Genomic DNA, 16,364 nt, shown 5'->3' on the forward strand with positions numbered 1-16,364 from the left:
ACCAGATAATTTAATCATTGCCCCCAGCCTCACAGACATCTCATAGCCACTGTTCTATGTAAGACTGAGGCCCTAATGGAGACCAGTGACTTGGTATTGTCACTTGGCTCATAATGGGCTTCAGAAGAACGCATCAGCTTTCATGCACTAAAGTTATACCCTGTTCTCCCATAGCTATGTGTTTTCTTAACCATATGTCAGGAATGACAGGCATTTTAACCTTGTCTCAACTTTCACCACCATAGAGTTCAGGTGGTAGCATGGTAAGCCCTTGACCACAAAGCCCCATTTCTGTATAGCCAGCAGGTGGCAGGGGCATTTCTGCTTACCTCAGTGCCTGGGATCTGACCTCCAGCTGCCTCTTTTGGTAAGGCTCAGTTATTTTAAAGAGTTGTATGAAAAAAAAAAAAGCTTCATAAAATGTGCAAGAGAGATGAAATTGATCGAAGACATCACATTGGTATTAAATTATGGATTGAGCAAGCCTACAGTCAGCTCCCTTCCCACCTCTGCCTCCTTGCCCACCTTTGGGCCAGCCTCTGACAGCCTGTCAGGAAAGGTGATTCTACACCTTGGGCGACTTGCTAATGGGCTAATTATGCTGTTGGGGGCCAGGAGGCAGTGAGGAGGCACCTTGCTTCAACCTCCAAACCTCATCGTGGAGTATCTACCTTAAGCCATGGATAGTTAGGTTTTCTAGAACTGACGGGATAGAGGTGCCTAATTCCCTCACCTGTGCCTTCTCACCCCTGGTAGTGTCACATAAGCTCTAAATGTAAAAAGTGCCTGGGTTGACACTCCAAGAGACTAGAAGTTCAGTTCTAGCTCTAACTCTTCTGCAGCCATGTAACCACCAGCCTCGTTCTCTGAAATACACAAGCAATCATGTCACCTTGCTTTATAAAGTTTGTTTAGTTTGGCTTTTTGTTTTCTGTAGGATAGGTTTGCCGGAAACTTGTAACCCCCTGCTTCAGTCTCCCAAGTGCGGAGATTATAAGTCTGCATCATCATACTGAACTTTATACTTCTTATAAGACACAAGTAGAGGAAGAGGAGCAGCCTTAAAGATGAAGGCTTGAAGCTCACTTCAGACATCCAGAGACAAGAGAATCAGCAATTGATTTTTAATTAAAGAAATAAATCAACAGAAGCTGTGCCTCTGCCTAGAGATAGGAAAGAAGTGAGTGGAAAAATGATGTTCTCAGCTTTCCTTTCAAATGGCCAAGACTTGGACCTGCCTGATGGACCAAATTCAAGACAGGTTGTAAATGGCAGAGATGAGAGAACAACTCAGATGAGAAATGGCACACAGGACAAGGACCAGCATCCCAGAGACATCTTCCCTTTGCCAAGCAGTCCATGGACAGGATTTGTTTAATCTCTCAGCTGCCTAAGGATGCAGTTTGATGATCGCTACTCTACAAATGAAACAAGTCAAGATTACAAAAGTGAGGTGTTCTGCCAAAATTATATCATGAGATCACACTGCCCAGATTGATCCCAAGACCCCCTGGACTTAAATCCTGAGCTTTGGCCACACTGTTACAAGAATGACAAGTCACTAGAAAACTAGCTGTCTGAGGAAGGACACAGGGTGGCATCCAGACTCTGAGGCCCAGTCATATGTATCTGTTGCTGGCTCAGAAAGAGACTGACAGAGAATTATTGAGGCCTCAGGGTCTAGACTGGAAAAGGGAAGGGGCTTCTGGGATATGAAAGGAGAAGAAAAGAGATAGGCAGTAGGTGTGAACTTTGAGAGCCACAGACAGGATCAGGTCAGTGACTGGGACATTTCATCTCCCTGAGCCTGACACTCCCTTTCTTACACTAGAGACTCATACACATAGCCCCTCAGAAGAAATGATCTGGTGCAGGATGCTGTGTAGGGAGCCTGGCACCTGCAAGGAACTCCCTGAATGTCAGCTGTGCATACCCTTAGAGCCCAGTGCGGGTGTGTGAATGTGAGCACCGTGCAAGCATGTAGTGTTATTGTTAGTGGATAGCGAGGAAGCCTTCAGGAAAGGAAAAGAGTGGGAGGGGACCAGGAAGCAGAAGTGGGACAGTGACAAAAAGGAAAGAGCTCCCCTCCCATCTTTGACTTATATGTAATATTTGTTTGTGTCTGTTAATATGTCTAACTCTGTCTCCTCTTTGTTTCTCTTCATCTATCTCTTGAACAATCTGCTTCCCTTTTATTTGTCTCAGTCTCTCACATACAAGCACACACACACACACACACACTTATCTCTGATCAGCATATAGTCTTCTGCCTATGCACAGCCCTATGCAGGTAGGCAAAGCCTTTTTGATTCTCCTTGAACTCTCCAAATATTTATACTTTAGGAGGTTGGATCACACATCTATGACCCAGAACTACATTTCATATCACTTATTACTTGTCTAGCTAATTTCTGCATTCTCACTCTAAAAACACCATTCTATTCTTTTCTACCACTCACAATGAACACCTGTAAGAATTCAGTTACTGAGTAGGTCCTGGGATAACAATAGGCATTCAACACTGACACAATACATAATATGAACATGCTGACAGGAAGTATATATTCCCAGCCCTGGTGTTTCCTCCTAGGAATGTGAATGCAATTAGTGTAAGTCCTGGCCTCTCTATTTTTTCTGTCTATTGAATGTAGAAAGACTAGATATGACTTGTGAAGTGGGAAAAAGAAACAACATGCCCAGATGAAGCAGGCCAACTTTGTTCCTCTCTGCCTCAAATCTTCATTGGTTGCTTTCCATGTTAGGAAGCATGCCCAGCCTCATCCACCCTCAACTGGGTAAGTGAGACTCCCTAAACATAAATGTTGGGGAGTAGAAGTGGTACAGATTGAATATGAAGAGTGCTTCATCGGCTCATGGATTGAGGACTTGGTCCAAGCTGGCTGTGTTATTTGCAAAAGTGAGAGAAACTTTAATTGGTGAGCCCTAACTGGAAGAACTAGATCACTGGGGTTGTGCCCTTGGGGGCTATATCTTGCCCTGGTTCCTTCCTGTCTGCTCTCTGCTTCCTGGCTGTAGGGAGGTGAACAGCCTTCTTCTGCCATACTCTTCTCCATGGTGGCTTTAACTCAAATCAATAAAGCCATAAACTAAGACCTCTGAAAATGGGAGCCAAAATAAATCCTTCCTCCCTTACATGGTTTATCTTAGAACTTTGTCAAGCCATGGAAAGCTAACATTAGAGCCTCCATGTTAAACTATGGCCTGCCTCTGAGTCTTATTATATACAAATCTATCCACCCAAATAATTGAAGGCCAATCACAACCACATATACACATCTTCATTCTTATGTAAAATCCACTCCATATATACCCAACCACACATACTAGTCTTGTGATGTAAATACACTGTTCACCCAACCTCTGTGCAGTGTTCCCCCTCCACATGCATTCATAACCCTATTTGATGCCCTAACCTCTAATCTCATACTTCTCCACACAAGCCCCTCCCCATAACTCTCCAAGTTCCCTCCTCCCCAACATGTGGACTCGTGTAAATCACCTCTCTGTCTACACTGCCCAAACCAGGTCATGTCACAAAGCAATTTTCCCAGCCTGACAGATTTTTTACTCAGCTCACAGATAACTAACAGGACCATCTTCCCAACTAATCGGAAAAGAAATCTGGTGGGTTCAATTGCTGCCGATATGCATTTAAATGGCTGCATCTAGGAGGGAAATCTAAATGAGAGCTGAAGGAGGCTGGAGCACTAGGGGAAATCACACTGTAATAACTGTGTGAGGCTAAGAAAATCAACAGAAAGCTGTACTTACTCTCACTGGAAACCCAGAGAAGGCTACTGTAACACTTGTACTCAGAAACTTACTGGAATCTTTGTACTTCTAATATAATGGCATTAGTGTCATGGTTCCTTATGGGTAAACTTCATTTGCCATACATAATCAGTGAAGTGGCACTTCCCAATGTGTGTGATGTTTAAATGTGGGTACAGGGAGAGAATATGTGTTTAATGGTCGCCGTTTGAATCGGATGATACCATACAGCTGGAAAGTGCAGAGGGAAGTTGCATTTGAAGACCAAACAGACCTAACTCAAAAGTGACCTTGAACAGATTACTTAAATCAAGGAACATCCATCAATCTACTTGTCCGCAAAACAGAGATAATGATGAAGACCTCCTGCCGTTGAATAGGTTGCAGTAAATCATTTAAAATCACTTGTCAAATAATGTGTGCTTGCCTAATAAATGTCATCAATAGGCCCGGGTTTGAATCTAGCTTCCACTACTTAGTGACCTTGAATTAATTACCTAGGCACCTTGTTATTCAATTTTTTCATTGTAAACAGACAACAACAGCAGTTCTTCCTCTGTGGATGCTGACAGCACTCAGAACAGAGCCTGTGCTGGCACATGCCCAGTTCACCTTCCAAGTTTTCTCACCATCATCACCACCATAAATCAATAATGCTAGTCTGGCCAAGTGAGCAAAAAGATTTAATTGGAACAAGTACGAGTAGGGTGGGCTTGCTGGTTGTTTGTTGAATATACTACAATAAGACTCTTTGCAATCAATCACTCCCCCCACTCCACAGATAGATATGCTGAAGACAGATAGATACATATATACATACTTACATCGATAGATAGATAGACAGATAGATGACATTTGTCTCAGCAGGGATAAGTCAGAAGAAAGAACCAACCTGTCCATTCCTGACACTTCTTCGGAGATCTCGAGCCAAAAGCAGCTGCAAGAACAAGAAAGTGTGAGGGACAAGAAATCAAGTCAGTGGTGACACTAAAATATGAACTGCCAAGACAGCTGCAGAAGTGTTGAGAAGCCTGGACTTCAACCGAGTATAAAATGAAAATCTGAGCCAAATGTATCCAGATCTCAAGGGACCAAGAAATCCTAATTCACATCTGAAATATATACAGACAGTGAGAGAAAGGAAATACACCAAGCTATTATGAAGTGGTTATACAATTATGTATAATCTTTTTTCTGCCTCAATCTTCTCTAAATTTTCTAAATTGGCAACACTGAATATGTTTTATAATCATACAAGTGCAATACAAGTAAAAATCACCAAGCAGAATCCTAAAAATGACTGCAGTTCTTGTCACCATTGATGTGCAATGCACAAGCCAGGCTTCACCTTCTGTAAGCACCATACTCTAACAATCGCTCTAGATGGACAGAAGTGGATCACAGGTTTCAACTCTGTCCCACTTTCATCTCTGTTAGTGTGAGAAAATACCTTGACAAAAAGCAAGCTAGGGGAGAAAGGGCTGATTTCTAATAATTCCAGGTTATAGTCTATTACTGCAAGGAAATCAAGGCAGGAACCCAAAGCAGCTAGTCACGTCACATCCCCAGTCAAGAGCAGAGAGAAATTGGTGCATTAAGGCCTCTTATTCAAACTCTCTTTGTTCATTCATACACAGCTCAGAGCCCAGCCTAGGAAATGGTGCCACTCCTATTCAGGGTGGGAGTTTCCTACTTCACTTAACCCAATTAAGAAAAAAACCCTCATGGACATGCTCAAAGACTGCCCAAATCTAGACAATCCCTCTTTGAAACTTTCTTTCCAGATGATTCTAGATTGTGTTTAGCAGACTAACCTTCCCACGCTTCCTTTCGAACAGAACAGCATCTGTGTCAAGGACACCTGCAAACTCCTCTCTCTATTCTCCCAGCACCCACCTGGGCTGCTGATGTTTATACCAAGCATGAGATTTTTAGTTATCCCCGCTGTGTCTTATTGTGCAGGACTCTATCTCAGAATCCTATCCCTCCCTATTAGACTGGGACATGCCTACCATCTGGCTCTCCTTTTACTAATCTCTTTATATATATTATTAAAAAGATAACCCAGGCCAGCAAGAAACCTACTATTATTGTCCCCATGTGTCAGTGAAGAAACAGAGAAATGTAAGCCTTAAACATCTAGCCCCAAATCTCAGCAAACCAAGAGGCAGAGGCAGAGTTTTAGTTCTGAACTCATCAATGCTGTGTCCTCAGGCCTCTCCTGTGGTTTCAGGAAGAGCACTCTGGACCAGGCTCTCAGATAACCAGAACAGACACTGAGAGGGGCTGCACCTCCCTGCAAAGCACCTGATGGGTGCTGTGTTGAATTAGCATCAGTCTCTATAGGACTATATATCATCTCTCTTTGGTGTGGGAGCTGAGAATGTTAGTTACCCACTCTCCTCTTTGGTTTCCTCATCTGTAAAGAAGTTGAAATAACACCTCCCTTAGGAGGACTAAATAAATTATCAGATGGGAGGAAGTTAGAAAGGTGTCTGGTAGATAGTATTCAATTAACATTAATTACTATGGCTGAGGTAAAATACAGGGGAATCTGAGAGAAAAGATAGGCAGCCTTCAATATTTATGGGGCCACATGCACAGTTTTAACCAAGGATGGATCAAAAATATTTGGAAAAGAATTCCACCTATACTCAACTTATATAAACTGTTTTGTCCCTTGCCATTATACCCTAAACAACTATTTTCACAGCATTCACATTGTGTCAGGTTTTATAAATCATCTATTAATGATTCAAATCATCTGAGGGGAATTCACTAAGGTTACAATCCAAACACTTCACTATTTTATACAATGGACTTGAGCATTAATTTGGGTACCAATAAGGATCTAGGGACTAGCACTCAACAGACACTAAGGGATGACTGCTTGATGTTTTCTAGAAAAGTCAAGGAATTTCATAGTGTTGTGGACCCCTCCAAGTAAAAAAGAAGCAGTAAGCAAACGGTAAGAAAAAAACTCTGGCTTTGAAGGCAATGAGCAAAAGCATGAGGACAGAGTGATGGTCATGTCTTCACTCCCCAAGGATGCCTCCATGCACCAGGGAAGAAGAAGTATTTTCCACTGCTGAGCTCTACAAACCACCTTAATTTGTGCCCTCTGAGGTAGAAGGTAACTGAAGACTTTGCAAATTTGAGCCCTGTTTAGCGCTGGAAGAGCACAAACTTTGGCTTCAAAGAAAAAAGGCTTTTGAAAAGCTAATGAAAAGGCTTATGAGCCTTCTTGTACATCAAACACACCTTATAAAGCAACATTTTGATGAGTTAAGTGCAAATGAATCAGAAACACAAGGATTAAATTTCCCTTGAAACATTCATAGGTTAAAAGATAAAGGACAAATTGCCTGGCACAATGTGTTTGGGGTTAACATTGCAAAGTAACTCATGTTAGTTCCTGTCTGCCACTTCTCCATCTATCATTAATATAATAATAAAAACAGTAATAATAGTTTCAACAGTGAGGTGAAACTTTAAGTTCATGAGGGCCTATTGGAGGCTTCTCAGTGGTTACTAAATAATTAAAATGGACATGGTGGTGTATTCCTGAAATCACTCAGGATGTTGAAGCAGGAGGATCTTGAGTTTGAGGGCAGATTGGACTATACAGTGTAGTGATAGAAATGGAAACCCACATAAGGAATTAGGATGCAGCAGCAGAGAATGGCTGTTTGCTAAACTAATTCCTCTTTCTCTCTGGGCTCCCATCTGAACCACATCTCCCAGGCTACTTTAGCAGATGACTGGAAGTTGAATATGTCACTTCTTGTCTTATGAGTAGCGTTTCCTGTTGCTTGGATAAAATGCCCTGACAAAAGTAACACAGAAGAGTTTGTTTTAGGTCAAGCATCTCTCTTGGCATAGAAGATGGCTCAGTAGGTGATGGCATCTACTTCACAAGTGGCCTGAGTTCTGTCTCTGGAACCCACAGATAGGTGGAAGAAGAGAAACAACTCTACAAAGTTGCCCTTTGACCTCCATAGGAGCACTGTGTCACATGTCTCCCACCCCCACACACAAATATCATGAACCTTCCCCACACACATTAATAATAAGTTGTTTAAAAGAGAAAATTAATCATCACAAAACCAGATCCATAAAAATAATCTCCTATATATTCCTCTCTTGTCTCTTCCTCCATCTGCCAGTTGTACCTCGGTGCTCAAAGTAATTTTGGAGATCACATGTCAAAAATAACAACATCTTAAATCTGTTTCCAAGTGATCCTAATGTACACACAAAGTAAACTAAATCAAAGGCCATAGTGCATAAGTAAGAACTTTGGACCATCTATTAGGACACAGAGTCCTAGTCTCTGCCCTAAATTTTTTTACAAGGGCTGTGGAGAAGTCTCCTGCCACCCTCTGGGTCTCAGTTTCTCCAGGGGTAAAATGCAAAAGCAAGCAAGGTGATTGCTGAAGTCTGATCTGGTGTTAAAGATTAAATTATTCTAAATAACCGGTGGCAACTTGAATTCTATTCTAGTCAACAAAGGTTTGTGAAATGTTTACTGTTTGTCTGGCATTGGGGCTGCAGAGATAAATAAATCCAGGCATTTAGAGTGTAGGCTTGAAGATAAATAACTATAATATACATAGTGGAAAACAAATGGATCAATCAATCAATCACAGAGGGCAACTATTCTGCCAGGAGCAGGGTAGTGGTAAAAGCCAGTAGGAGGCAATTGCATTTGAATGAGGCTTGAAGGATGACAAAAGGTTACCTTTCAGGCTAGCAAGGTGGAGGTCTGTGCCTGGCAGATTCAGGGACTTCAGCTGAATGGACCAGTGTATCAATGATAAGGAATTAAGACAGATAAGAGTTTCTGAAGAATTGTAATTTCCCAGTGTCTCAGTGTTAGACTAAAAAGGAAAAATAAAAAGGGAAAAATACAGAAACTTCTATGAGTTAAGAATTAAATTCTAAGGCATAGGTCCAGGCTGCCCACCTGAACTCTCTACTCCTTGAGTGTACAGCACAAATGGCCATCCATAGCAAAAACCATTTCATCCCCCTGCTAATATCACAAACTCAAAATCACCCAGATTGTTTTATTTCACCCATACATGAACATTTGCAATTACCTCAATTAACCTCATATCTTAAAGAACTCAATCCATAATTCTAGTCTGATCATGATCCAACATTGTGTTCATCACCCACATATTGGGCACAACACTAACAAGTCACTGGGCTACCTGATATGTAGAACAAGTGCAAAGATTAACCCTGAACACTACCACTGGAGGATATCCTCAGGTTAGTGTTTATTCATATCAGGTGTGCAGTTTTAAGGCAAGCAGAGTATCCTCCTGAATCATGGGGTAAGAAGAATTCTATTTGTTTTCTAAATCTGGTATAACAAATGATCACCAACTTAAAAGACTTAGGCAATACAAGTTTTATAGTTCCTTGGCTTAACAATCTTACTTCGGTCTCATTGGGCTAACATCAAGGTGGTGCTAGGCTACATTCCTTTTTACAGACTCATAGTGGGAGACCAGGTCCTTACTCCCAGAGATAACCTATGCACACTGACATCTTCTTTCTGTCTCTAGCTGCTAAAACAAGGGGGAGAAGCATTATGGCATGAGACAGCTAGAAACAGGAACTGGGTCTTCTCTAAATGCATACTAGAAAGAGTCTCTGTCCAAAAGTAGAGACTAGGCTGAACTGTGAAATTTAGCTTATCAATAGGCTGAAGGGGTGAGAAAGGCCTTGAGATGGGGAGTCTTCATGGCAGTCCTTGTAAAAGAGTTGATGAATATAAGATGATATTTGTTGTCCACCATCAGTATGTAACTGCTGCCAAGCATTGTGGAGAATGGTGGCTTAGCAAAAAAAAAAAAAAAAAAAAAAAAAAAAAAAAAAAAAGCCTCTTACATTCTTATAAAAAACTTTTCTGGCTCAAAGTGATCTCTTGTTACAAGCTTCCATCAGTGATTCTGGATTTCCAGCCTTCTTGCTTTCTCCAAGGTGGCATCAGGCAATCACACAGATTGTTACCATCAAAGCTGTTACTGCCTAGGTAGCTAACCCTTGCTTCTTCATATTGCTGTCTTCTAACTCAAACTCTAGAGTATGAGCCCTTGATTTATGAACCTATCACCTTTCTGGGAAAGCAAAGAAGCCCAGCATCTGTCAAAGGATGCAATGTGCTCATAAAGTAGAACAGAAACAGGATGCCTCAACCCGTGAGTCCCTAGAGCAGACAAGAATGCTTTATGTCTCAAGTCACAGAACAGCCAGTTTCTTTAAGTGATTTAAACAATGGGGGTAGGGGAAAAATGCATTATCTCTCATAACAAGATATCCACCAGAAGATGATTACATAGTTAATTCGGCAAATCAATTGTGTCATTGGGAACTTGAGTTCCTCCTAACCTCCTGTGTTATTATTCTCTTTCTGTTATCCTAACCATTAGGCTTGGCCCTTTGTGACTACACACTACCCTGTTTAAGAAAAGCATTGCATTATCTAAGATTAGGTCATATAGTGTGGGTCATTGATTATTTGATTGTCTCCAACTCATAATTTCTCCCTTATTTACACATTTTGCAGCAAGTCTTCATATTTCTTTTCACACAAGAACTATTTCTACAGTCTTTTAATGTAGGGTGGACTTGCAGCTTACTCTGGTCAATTGAATGTAGACAGACTGTCAGTGCTCTAAGGCTCAAGACACCATGTGTAACCACTTCTTTTTTTTTTCTTTTTTAAGAAATTTTTAATTCATTTTACATAGCGACTGCAGATCCCCCTTCTTCCCTCCTCCTGTTCCCCGCCCCCAGGCATGCCCCTCCAACACACACACACACACACACACACACACACACACACACACACACACATACACTGTCACCTCCTACAATAAGGTAAGGCCTCCCACAGGGAGTCAGCAGAACCTGGCACTATAACTGAATGTTGAGGCAGCTCCAGCCCCTCCCTGCTGCATCAAGTCTGTGGAAGGTGTCCCACCATCGGTAATGGATTCCAAAAAGCCAGCTCATGCACTAGGGATAAATCCTGATCCCACTGCCAGGAGCCACTTAAACAGACCAAGCTACACAACTGTCCTGATTATGCAGAGGGCCTAGTCCAGTCCCATGCAGGCTCCACAGCTGTTGGTCTAAAGTTCATTGGTCCCCACTACCTTGGTTCAGTTATCTTTGTAGATTTCCTCATCATAATCTTGATGCCCCTTGCTCATAGACTCCCTCTTCCCTCTCTTTGACTGGACTCCTGGAGCTTGGTCTGGTGCTTGGCTTTGGATCTCTGCATTTGCTTCCGTCAGTTACTGGATGAAGGCTCTATGATGACAGTTAGGGTATTCACCAATCTAATTACTGGGGTAGGCCATCTCAGAAACCCTCTCCACTATGGCTAGTAGTCTAAGCTAGGGTCATCCTTGTGGATTCCTGAAAACTTTCCAAGCACCAGGTTTCTCATTATCCCCATGATGTCTTTCTCTATCAAGATGTCTCTTTCATTGATCTCCCACTCTGTCCCTATTCCAGCTCAACCATTCCATTCCCTTATGTTCTCTTCCCCCATCTCTTACCCTCTATTGCCCCCCTTCACCCCACGAGGAGATCTCATCTATTTCTCCTTTCCAGGGTGATCTATGCATCCCTCTTAGGGTCCTCCTTATTACCTAGCTTCTCTAGAGCTGTGGGTTGTAGTCTGCTTGTCCTTTGCTGTATATCTAGTATCCACTTATGAGTAAGTACACTCCAAGTTTGTCTTTCTGAGTCTGGGTTCTCTTACTCAGGATGATATTTTCTAGTTCCATCCACTTGCCTGCAAATTTCATGATGTCATTGTTTTTCTCTGCTGAGTAGTACTCCATTGTGTATATGTGCCACATTTTCTTTATCCATTCTTCAGTTGAGGGGCATCTAGGTTCTGGCTATTATGAATAAATGCTTGTAATCCCCAAACTGGGGAAATAGAGGCAGGCCACCTAGCCCAGGAAAATCAGGGAGCCCAATGTTAATGAAAAATACTGTTCAAAAAACAAGATGGAAGAACCATGAGGAACCATACCAGAAGCTGGCCTCTGATCACCACATGTGTAAACGCGCACACACACACACACACACACACACACACACACACACACACACATACACAAGAAATAGACAACCAATAATGTCTACCACAGCAGTCAAGAATTAGAATAAATACCCACAAGGTCAAATGAAGGGAAAGCTGATGTTAAATGTGTCTGTGCCATTCTTCAAAATGGACTGGCTAGTGGGTGAAGGGTTAAGAAGTCAACAAGATGAAAGTAGACAAGTCCTTGTGCAGCCAAGATTTATCAGGTCTTTCTGCTTGAGTTGTGATGATAAATACAGCAGGGACTGTATCATCAGCAAGACAATTGCAGAATCATGGGATGGCTTGCTGTAATACAGAATTCATGAGCTTCTGGAAATAGTTTGTATTAAGACACTTCTCCCAGGTCACTTCAGCAGAGTTTGATCAGTCACATTCTAATATATAGTCCGGCTTTGATTTAACTCTCAATGCCTGACAAATCTTAGAGACAGATCATACAATTTACTTGAGGGTTTGGTCCAGATACAACCTTATAGTAAGTGTGAAATTAACCCTAATTTCTTGTCTGGGTCTTGCACAATCCTTCAAGTTTGTCCTTTGTTTTGTTTGTTTGTTTGTTTTCTGGTGCAGGCCAGAAAAGTGCTCAACCACTGAAGTCTATCTCCAGCCCCATTTTTTACTCTTTACTTTGAAACAGTGTCTAGCAAAGTTGCCCAGGTTAGTCTTTAACTCACTTTGTAGCCCAATAAGGCCTTGAACTTGTGATCCTCCTGCCTCAGTAGGAGTAACTGAAATTATAGGTGGGTACTAAAAGGCCTGGTTTTGCATTTTATATTTTCAAACAATCTCTAAGAACCCTGACTTCTAGTTCAAGACATGGAAATTTCAACACTTACTAGACAAAAAAATAAATAAATAAACACACACACACAGAGAGAGAGAAAAAAAATCACTAGATCAAGAGGTTGTCCTTTTTCTCAAGGTCATAAACAAGATGATAGAAATGTATTCCCTATATTACTCCTGTCACTTAATCCATGTCTCTGTTCAAATGCCACCTCCACAAAGAGGAATTCTGAACCATCCTTTTATATCATGCCTTGATTTTGTAGATAACTCTTACTATGATCTAACATAGTCTGATATATTTTTCTGTTGATTTTGAATGTCTCAGTAAGAATGTCCTCTAAGAGCAAGAAGTTTGTTTTGCTTGTAGTCACATTCTTAGTGTCTCAGACATACAGTATACCTTTAGGAAGTACCAGATGAATGGATGGACAAATGAATGAAAATGACAATGATCAGATTGAGCTGATTATCCACCCGTGGAAGCACAGAACCCTCTAGAGTCATCCAAACTCTGACCTTCAGCATCTGCAGAATTAATGTTAATAGAATATGTTCCATCACTATCCTATATCATTTACATCCAAAAAGAAGCTCAAATCCCTTCACATTTGTCACAAGAAACATTTCATATACACAGTGAATTCTTGGGCATGCTTAACTTTACCAGTCATTTGAAGAAAAGAATTAGAGAAGAAATTTAATTTTTCTTTGAAAATTTCATACATTTTTATGGTATCCACTTCTCATTGTCTCTCCCCAATTCCTCCTTTGGATGCCTCATATATATCTCTCTTCCAACTTCATGTCACACATTTTCATATACCTTATTGATTCCAGTGAATACTACCCATTTTGAGGGTGTTGTGAAGTCATTCACTGGGGCATGGGCAACCAGGTAGGCTGAGTTTTTCTGTCCCAACTGCCTGCTCCCAAATAATCAACACAGAGGCTTAATATTCCTTATAAATGCTCGAATGATAGCTCAGACTTGTTACTAGCTAACTCTTACACTTGAATTAACCCAAATTTCTTACCTATGCTTTGCCACATGATTGATGGCTTGTTACTTCATTTTCTATACATCCTGCTTCCTCTGCAGCTGGCTGGTATCTCTCCTGACTCCACCCTTCTTCCTCCCAGAGTCTTCTGTGTCTGGCTGTTCCACCTATACTTCCAGCCTGGTTACTGGCCTGTCAGCTTTTTATTAACCAATGAGAGCAATACATATTCACAGTGTACAGAAGGATTATTCCACAGCACAACTCATCAATGACCACCCCCTTAAAGAAAAGTGACTCTCCCTCTCTAGGCAGCCATCCACTTCCAATATCTCCTCAGCTTGGGGTGGGGCGTAGGAATACTCTCCCTACTTCATGCTGAAATTTTTAACTGGCTTGGTCTTATGTAAGTAACTACAACTGCTCTGAGTCCATGAATACAACAGCCATGTCATGTCCAGAAGCCACTATTTCACAGAACTCATTGTTCTCTGGCTCTTTTATTCTTTAATTTTTTTGTTTATATAAGTATGAATAATTTCTAATCAAAGATTATATACCCAGGTTTTAATGTGCCCCTTAGTCTACAACCATCACAGAATTTTTGACAGCTGCTCCTCTCCAACAACCTGTACTCTTTCTTACCTGTTGTAATTGTTTCACCTCTCCTTCCCTCATCTATTCCATTATCATCTTATGTTTCCTCTGTCTTCCCTCCCATTTCTCCTCTCTCTGTAAAACACACTCTACCATTTCTTTTCCAGTGCCCTAATAGTTGACAAAGCTATTTCCACAGCACAGAAAATACCTTCCCTAAAAGACATCTAGATCCTGACTTGTAAAGATTTTGTTCTGCAATACTGGAAAAAGAAAAGGATCTGAATGGATTATTAAAATATAAACACTGAGGAGCTTGAGTCTAGCAGCCCTTTCTGGTTCATCTTCTCTATCTGTTAGTACATTAAGCTACCCAGATATTATAGGATGCAGGCTTCTCTTCTCCAAGTTAGAAATTAAATATCTGAGACTCAAAGAGGATAGAGCCTGCCCGAGTCACTAGGCATGTGACTAACTGAGCAAAGTTCCAGTTTGGCTCTAAAACCTGGTGGTGACCATTGTCTTTCTACTCTATGTGGCTATGGAGGTAAGTCCATGAGATAATAGAAGGGAAGAGTCTCCTTGTCTCCCTTCTAAGCCTTACTTCCATGTCTGGATGTCTCACGAACATCTCAAACTCAACCTGCACAAAGTCATCTTGTCAATTGTTCTTTCCCTAATCTAAGTAAATATCATTCAAGCCAGGAGACTAGGGGTCTTCTACTCTCTCTTGCCCCCTTTACTTCTCTGATAGAGAAAGTTGATTGTCAATTGGATTGGGTTGAGAAACACCTAGGAGACTAATAAGGCACAACTGAGAATGTGTGTGAGGGAATTTCTAGGGATTACTAAGCAGGGCAGACCTGTCCTAAATATGGTCTCATAGGTCAAGGGTTCAGATGAAATAAAAGAAAATGAGAAATACTATACTTTCAGGCATTTTCTTTCCCTCTGGTTTTTGTTTGCCATGAGATGATTTGCTTATGCCATTTCCTTCCCTCCATGTTAGTCTGAAACCATGAACCAAAGTAAATAATTCTTCCCATTAAATTATATTTCTTAGGTATTTCTAATATTAATGGAGGAGTGACTAACACAACCTCTACTACATAATCTTTATTTAGCCTACATATATACATATATGCATATATATGTGTGTGTACATATACATATATTTGTGTGTATATATACATTTATTTGTATATATGTATATGTACACACACACACACACACACACCTCCTACCCACTTCCCCTGTGGTACTCCTGGCCAGCCTATAATCTGTCTTCTGAACAACCAAAACCCACCCTCTTTGGCCAGCCTTGCCCCCAGGATGGCTTTACCAGTGTACCCTAAGCACAAACATATATTACTGGGATCTCATTAAAACATGAGCCTGAGTGTCACTGCCTTGCTGTCAGATCTCCCATGGATTCTCTGGCCTTTGTGTAAAAGATAAAATTCCTTATCTGGGTCTACACAGTCCTTCACGATATGGTCATATTAAAGATTACATGTCAGCCCTTTTTCCCCCCTTTTTTTCCAGAGCTGAGGACCGAACCCAGGGCCTCTACCACTGAGCTAAATCCCCAACCACATGTCACCCCTTGTATTCCAATAGTGAACTCCTGGAAGCTAGTCTTTCTTATTCACCCTTTCACTCCTCATGTGTGTGCGCCCTTGCACAAGCAGTTCTTCATCCTCAGAGCTCCACCCTCTGCATTTCCTCTGCCTGAAACTTCTTACTGTTCTCCCACAGCTCCACTCAGAATCTCCTTTACCACTGACCACAGTCTCCGCACAAACAAAAAGCCACCTTCCTCAGGAAACCACCATCTCCATGCTTGCTCAACCATGACTCCCATCTCGCTGAATTACATTTTTGCCTTACTAATTCAATTGCTCCACTAGTCCATGGCTCCTTGGGAGGCAGGGAGTAAATCACTGCTGCCTTCTATTTAATGTTGTATGGGTGCTTGATACTTAATAAATACTCAGTGGTTATCTGTTAAGTAACCAGTTGAATGAATGGCCTAAGATGGTTCCTTC

The 16,364-nt window shown here is 41.4% G+C and overlaps 1 long non-coding RNA gene across 1 annotated transcript in view; it reads right to left on the reverse strand.

The window, feature by feature from the left end:
* Nucleotides 1-4,638: 4,638 nt before the first annotated feature.
* LOC119087413 overlaps nucleotides 4,639-16,364 on the reverse strand; it is a 34,298-nt gene continuing 22,572 nt past the window's right edge. The window contains exon 3 of the long non-coding RNA XR_005090853.1: nucleotides 4,639-4,729. This is a non-coding gene — a long non-coding RNA (uncharacterized LOC119087413). The remainder of the gene's footprint in view (nucleotides 4,730-16,364) is intronic.

This window comes from Peromyscus leucopus, chromosome 2, assembly GCF_004664715.2.
Source record: "Peromyscus leucopus breed LL Stock chromosome 2, UCI_PerLeu_2.1, whole genome shotgun sequence".
Taxonomy (NCBI): domain Eukaryota; kingdom Metazoa; phylum Chordata; class Mammalia; order Rodentia; family Cricetidae; genus Peromyscus; species Peromyscus leucopus.